This window comes from Danio rerio, chromosome 19 (genome assembly GCF_052040795.2).
Source record: "Danio rerio strain M-AB ecotype USA chromosome 19, GRCz13ab, whole genome shotgun sequence".
Taxonomy (NCBI): Eukaryota; Metazoa; Chordata; class Actinopteri; order Cypriniformes; family Danionidae; genus Danio; species Danio rerio.
Genome location: NC_141039.2, coordinates 8,231,434 through 8,238,388, shown reverse-complemented (window position 1 = coordinate 8,238,388; position 6,955 = coordinate 8,231,434).

Below are 6,955 nucleotides of genomic sequence, written 5' to 3'. Positions count from 1 at the left end.
TTACAAAGCTGCATGATGGTTGATCTACTTTTTTGTTGCTATTTGGGTAGTTTTATTTTTGGTATTTTATCATCTTTACTTTAGATGGCAATGCTTGAACATGTTTGTGTATAATTTGAAGGCTTTAGCATTTAAAATAATACTCATTAACACTTTGAAATCTAACATTATTGTAACATAAAATATAAAAGAACTTGTTAAAAAACTTTGTTACTGCATTTGTGTTTTGTATGCCTTTAAAGACCACATAATAGTACAAAGGACTAGTTGTATTTGAGGCCTAAACTGAGTCACTTAATTTCATTATAATTTGCTATAATTTAACAAACTATTAAATGCATAAAATAATTATAGATACCTGGTGTAACCTTATATCTCTCAAAAAACATTAAATATATTGTGTATGATATTTACATGCTTGGTGTTTTAAAGTAATTTCAAGTTACTAGTCCAGCAAACATTCATCTCAGAATGCTAATAAAAATATAAATGTACTCTTACCTTGACTACTGGGTTAATGTTTCATGTTGATAATCTATATTTAAAGGGATAGTTTACCCAGAAGTAAAATATACTCATTTATGTTAATGCTAAAGTTTGTTGTTTCTGTCAAACACAAATCTAAATATTTTGAAGAATGATGGAAACTGGTAGCAATTGACATCCATAGGAGAATAAATATTATGGTAGTCAGCTGGTTTCCAACAATCTCCTTTAAATCTTCTTTTGTGTTCGATATAGCAGCAGCTCCACAGTGATAGTGAAGCTGAATCAGAGGAAGAATAAGTGTTTCTAATGGTTCGGATTTCCGGCCTGTTGAGAAATGATTGATCCTTTATGTCTTCTTTTGCATTCAACATAAACTCAAGTTTATGGAATTTATATTATTTATGTGAACTATATTCCCTTAAATTAAAATACCCCTTTTAAATATTTAGTAGGGTTTGTTTTTGGCTTTTTCTATATCTTCAATGTCTTGAATTGAACAGGTTTTCCTGTTGATCAATTGAAGCATGAAATTCAATAAATTAAATTGTTAATTCAATAAATATTCCTTTCTGCAGATTCAGTTTCAGTCTTTTAAAGAAGGTGTGTCTTAACGCCATTCTGCTGCAACTGCTGCAATCTTTTGAGCTCCTCTATAGGCGTATCTGTGAAGATCATGCTATAATTGTAGAGCTATTAACAGTGATTCTCACAGCTATTTGCACTTCTATTCTGAACCCAGACACAATGAACCCTGCGACTTCGCTTAGCACAGGTGTGAAGTGTTGGTATGCAGATTTCAGAGGCATTGTTGCATTATCACAGTATTATCATCACAGTACAATAAAAAATCCAGCTACACATTTTAAATAATCTCTTAAAAAAATAATAAAAACCAAGAAGCAAATCATTTTCTGATTGAAACATAAAAGCCTCTTTTTATTTTTGCTTTTATTAAAGATTATTTAACTGAAATATTGTTCATTTACATGAATAATTCGTTAAACCATCAGACAACATCAGAAAAGGAAGCATCTTTTATCTAAACAATCTATAAGGCATTATAAAATCGTTCTTTCGTTATAAAATCTTGCATAAAATGGAGGGAATGAAAAGAGGTCATCTGTTTTAGCAAGTTATTATTCTTACTAAGTAATTCTTGTTGCTATTAATAGTTTTTACTTATACTTGTCTTTTATCAGGATGAACAAATAAATAAATAAAATTCAACTGAGCTAGAAAAAAAAACCCTGATGACTTTCTATTTGTACAGCAGCGACATCTAGTGTACATTATGGAGAAAAGGTAAAGAAATCGTTTCTTTTTCTCTGTTTCTTTCTAGTATGCCATTTCTCCAGACTGCATCTACCTCTAACTCCTTTCTTTCAGGAGTTCAAAATGTTCACAATGGGCTATAACATTGCATTTGGCACCATGTTGTTAGCACAGACTATATATTTTTTAACTATAACAGTATGATATTAGCATATTTTAAGATTTAATGAAGTGCACTTTATATGACTTATATTAAAAATTATTTATATCTGCAAGACTCGGCTTGGTCAGTTGGCATTTCTGTGTGGAGTTTGCATGTTCTCTAATTTGGCCCATGTGGAAAATCATAAATTGGCCCAAATTATGGAGGACAAATGTGGGCCACAGTTGGCAAAAATGTAGCATGGTCATTTAAGGGTAATCTGGGTATAAACTAAAGTTGCCACACGTGTAAGTGCAAATGTGGCCCAATTATCTTAAGACATATGTGTGCCACTTTTGGCAAATATTTGGTACAGTAAGCTCTGGCTATTGCGGCTGTGAGCCTAATGAAGCCCAGTTATTTGAAAACATACGTGAGCCACGTTTGGCAAATACTCGGCACAGTAAACTCTGGCTAATGCAGTCGTTAGCCTATAGTGGCCCAGAGAAGATATGGCAAATGTGGCCCAGTTATCTTAAAATATATGTGGGCCACTTTTGGTAAAGTTTCAGCACAGTAAGCTATGGCTATTGTGAATTTGAGCCTATAGTGGCCCACAGAAGATATGGCAAATGTGGCCCAGTTATCCTAAAACAAATGTGGGCAACTTTTGGCAACTACATGACACAGTTAGCTCTGGGTAATGTGACTGTGAGCCTAAAGCGGCCCAAAGAAATTATGGCAAATGTGGCCCAGTTATCTTAAAACATATGTGGGCCATTTCTGCCAAACATTCGGCACAGTAAACTCTGGTTTACATAACCGTTAGCCTACAGTGGCCCAGAGAAGATGAGTATGAAGTATGAACGTCAACAACGGTGACAATTAACAAAATGAACTCATTAACATCACAAAAAGTACTATACATACTACATACTAAAAGTGACAAAATCAATAACGTCCACATACACAGCAGAATCAACAGCAAATAATGAAAACTGCAGCATCAGTAGACTATATAATGTAGTAATACTGCAATGCATGCTGGGATTTTTGGATATTGTCACACCCAAGGTAAGGTGTCAGGTGTAGGCCAGATCTGGGCCAGAATAAAAGGAAATTATGGCCCAAAATAGGGTCAGTTCTGGTTCATTTGGTTGAATTGTGGCTAATATGTGGTATTATTGCTTTGGCTCATTTGTGGCCCAGATCTGACAAACAGGAGTGGACCACCCTAGAGCCATCATTCCATTCAGTATGTGGTCCAGATGTAAGTGTCTGGTGTGGGCCGGATCTGGGCCAGAATAAAAGCAAGCTGTGGCACAGAATAGGGTCAGTTTTGGTTCATTTGGTTGAATTCTGGCTGATATGTGATATTGCTATGGCTTAATCGGGGCCCAGATCTGGCAAACAGGAGCGGACCGGCCAAATGCCATCATTCCATGTGGTATGTGGGCTGGATTTGTGCCACATGAATTTTGATAGCTGGCACATGCTTAACAGGGTATAAAAATGTTGTGTTTTTAAACAATGTCAAGTTTGTGGAGGAACCCCAGAACAACTTGTTCATGGAAGATGAAGTTTGAGTTGGCCAGCCCATACATTATAACCTAGGATTTGTAATGGCTGACAGGGCTGATAAATGCCATCCTCCATTAACCAATTCCACATATTGGAGAAAGGCTGCACACATTTCACAGATCCAACATGACGAAGAAGTGAGCTACACAAACTTTCTTGAGTGTCACAGGGATCATTGGAAGAGAGTAAAGGAACTTGAGAGTTTGGAAAATTAGAACCTGTGCAGTAATCAATACAGGGTCTCAGACCACAAGCCTTTTCCCCACAAAGAGGAAGATTCAAGCAGCAGGTGATGTTGGTGGCTGGAGGAAATCTTGGTGGACAGCGTCAGGCATATACTCATCCACAGTTTTTTTTCGGGATGGACAAGGGGTTGATCTTTCCTGTAGGTAAGTTGGTGACAGACAGTAGGTCTATGGCACATTTCCAGTTTGCAGAAGGAGAGTGCTTATTAGGGCTACACAATATTGGAAAAAGCTGTCATTGCGATATTTAAATTTTTTACCATATATATTACCATTTTGAGTATAATATCACCAGATGAAATGAATAGATCTGTTTGAAAAGGACTCATATTTTTTAAGGGAGAATAAATTCATAAGGGAGTGCATCTACATAAAATACATAAAACCAATCACAAACATACAAATATATATATATATATATATATATATATAGGAAAGCAGCAATACTGTTTAAATAAAATGCAATGTGATTAGTGATTTTCTGGAAGTCTTGCAATATTCAGATACACAAATTTAATAATCAAATGTAAAGTAACACTTTATAGTTTTCATCATATATACACACAAACAAATAATCTTTCCTAAAGTTAGAGATGTGTTATGTCTGAATACTTTAAATTGACTTGAAATGCTCACAGGGTCACAGGCCGCAAAACACACAATGACTCCACAAATCATGAGTGTTTTCAAATGTGACTTTTGGTTATCTACCAAACTGGTTAAACATTGCAGATCCTGCAATGTGACTATTTTGGATGCACATACTGCGATGTCGATGCTGAAATGATATATTATGCTGCCTCAGCACTCATCCACTACAGAGCTTTTCAACACAAGAAAAGCAGGTGATCTGAATATGTAAATTCATTGGCATGTCTCTTGGTGATGTTCGTTTACAGTGTTTTGTAGTATTTATAATGGATATTCCTTCATTTGTTTGATTTTTTTAAATTACAAAATACTGAGTTAAATGCTTGTCATGTGTTCATTGTTTAACAGAATTGTAATGTATGGTTGTAATGAAAATACAAAACCTGATCCTAATTGAACAAAGTTTTTTTTAATGTCTAGGTAAAAACAAAATCTATCTCAAGGCTGTTTATATAGAGAGCTATACACGTACACTGAAATATAATTGGATAAACTCAATTTAATTGAGTACAGGATTTCCAATCAACCAATTTGCGAAGCACCAAAAAAAAAAAAAAAAAATGACACAATTAAATGCAATTGGTCCAACATGATTTTTTGAAATAAAAGTTTAAGTATTTTAGTTTAACTTAAACTCAAAGGTCTGGTAATATCATATGTGCCTATTGTGTGTCGTACATTTCTTAGTTTTATTTAAAGTTGTCCTAAATGAACTAAAAGAGCCATTTTAAGCATATTTCATGAGTTACATATACAGTTGACTGAGACTGATCTCCGAATTAATTTAGGACAGCTATTGCTCAATGAGCAAAGCAACAAACTGCAGTTTTGCTAATTAAGCTGCCAACAACCAGATGCTTCTGCGAGGTGGTAACTTTAAAACTCAAAGCATTACACGAAACTCTTTTAAATCTTCAAACTAAAGTGAAGATTAAACTTTAACAAGTCTTTCTATTAACTTTAAACACCTACGATTATCTTTATTGTCAACATTTCCCTCTCTTAATTTAATCCCATGCAAAGCATGCTGAAAATGACAAATCCTCTAATAAGGTAGTTGGACCAACACAATTCCTTCATGTTGTCCCAACACAAAATGCTTACGTTAACTTAATGGTTTACAAATTTAAGTTGACTAAACATAAAACAAATGAACTAGCCAAAGAAATAACAAAAAATGTGTTGTTTCAGCTCATTTTAAACAGGCAGTTTGAACAAGCAGCAGTAATTTTTTTTATAGTGTAGCTACATGACATTGCACACATTTTTAATGCCTGCAGATGGCACTATGATGACATTTTCTTTAAAAATTACTGCTATATGGGTCATAAATGTTGCAGTTAAGGGTTCAAGCCTTCACGTAGTGCTGAAACCCTATTGTATTATTCTAAAATATCATTGAACAAAAATATATTACAGTATGGAGATTTTTTTACTTCAGGAAAACAAAAATAGCCTTATTTTGATTTCGTTTGACTACAAATGAGTCAGGTGTCACCCCAAAATTCTTAGTGAAATAAATAGTAAAAGTAAAAAAATAAATAAAAAAAAAGGATATTATCATTTAGTGTAATTTTATGGAACCCCCTCCCTGTGGTATTTGCCTACATATTTATAAACTTGTAATGTATATTATGGTATGTTAAGAGTGCAAGTTAGATAAAGAATCACCCAGGATTAAATTCTTGAAAAACAAACATAAAGCCACGCACGTTGTGACCTCCAACCAAGAGTTACACCAGGTAAGTTCAACAAAACCACAACTGAGGTATTTGTTTCTTTTTTTCACACAACCCACAAAACAAACACCTCAAACCATATTTGCAGCAAGATTCACAGACAAACCTTTAAAAAAGACATTTAGACTACAATAAAATATTAACAATAATAATAATACATCTGTTTATTTACAAGATACATATAACTGTTAATATAACTTACACAAACTGACCTTTCATTTGGCTTTGATATCTCGTGCCTTTTGTAAAGACATTGTTTATAAGTGTTCACAAGATGGCGCTACTGTCTGTGCAGTATTAGCTTTCAGGTGACATGGCAAATTTGGCGCCTTAAATTTGTTAAATTATTTTTGATTGGGCGCGTCATTCGTAAGAAGTTGCCATGAGAACGAGGAAGGATCATGTTTGGAAAAGTCTTAATGTATAACGACAACACAAAAACAATACAGGTAGGCAACTGTATAAAGGACATTTTTGAATGACTGTCTTCTAGCACAGTATAAAGACTGTACATAATTATGTGAAATGAATATAAAAGAAAAGTGAATCTAAACCATATATGTATAATATAATCTATATAATCTGTCTCGTTGTCAAAAGTAAACTCTGTTAGTAGGTCAGGAGTAATCTAACGTTAGTCTTATGAGGGAGCTCTTTATCAGCCAAAGACTGAAGAGCTGTTACTGAATAAGGGACTTCCCATAGCAAATGCCGATGTTTACCATATTTATGTTAATGTAACCATGAAGCTACACACCCCTTAATTTCCCCTTTGGAAACTTTGGGGGATTATCTGTCTATTAACCCAACCAATTTGGCACAAGGCCTTATGTGAC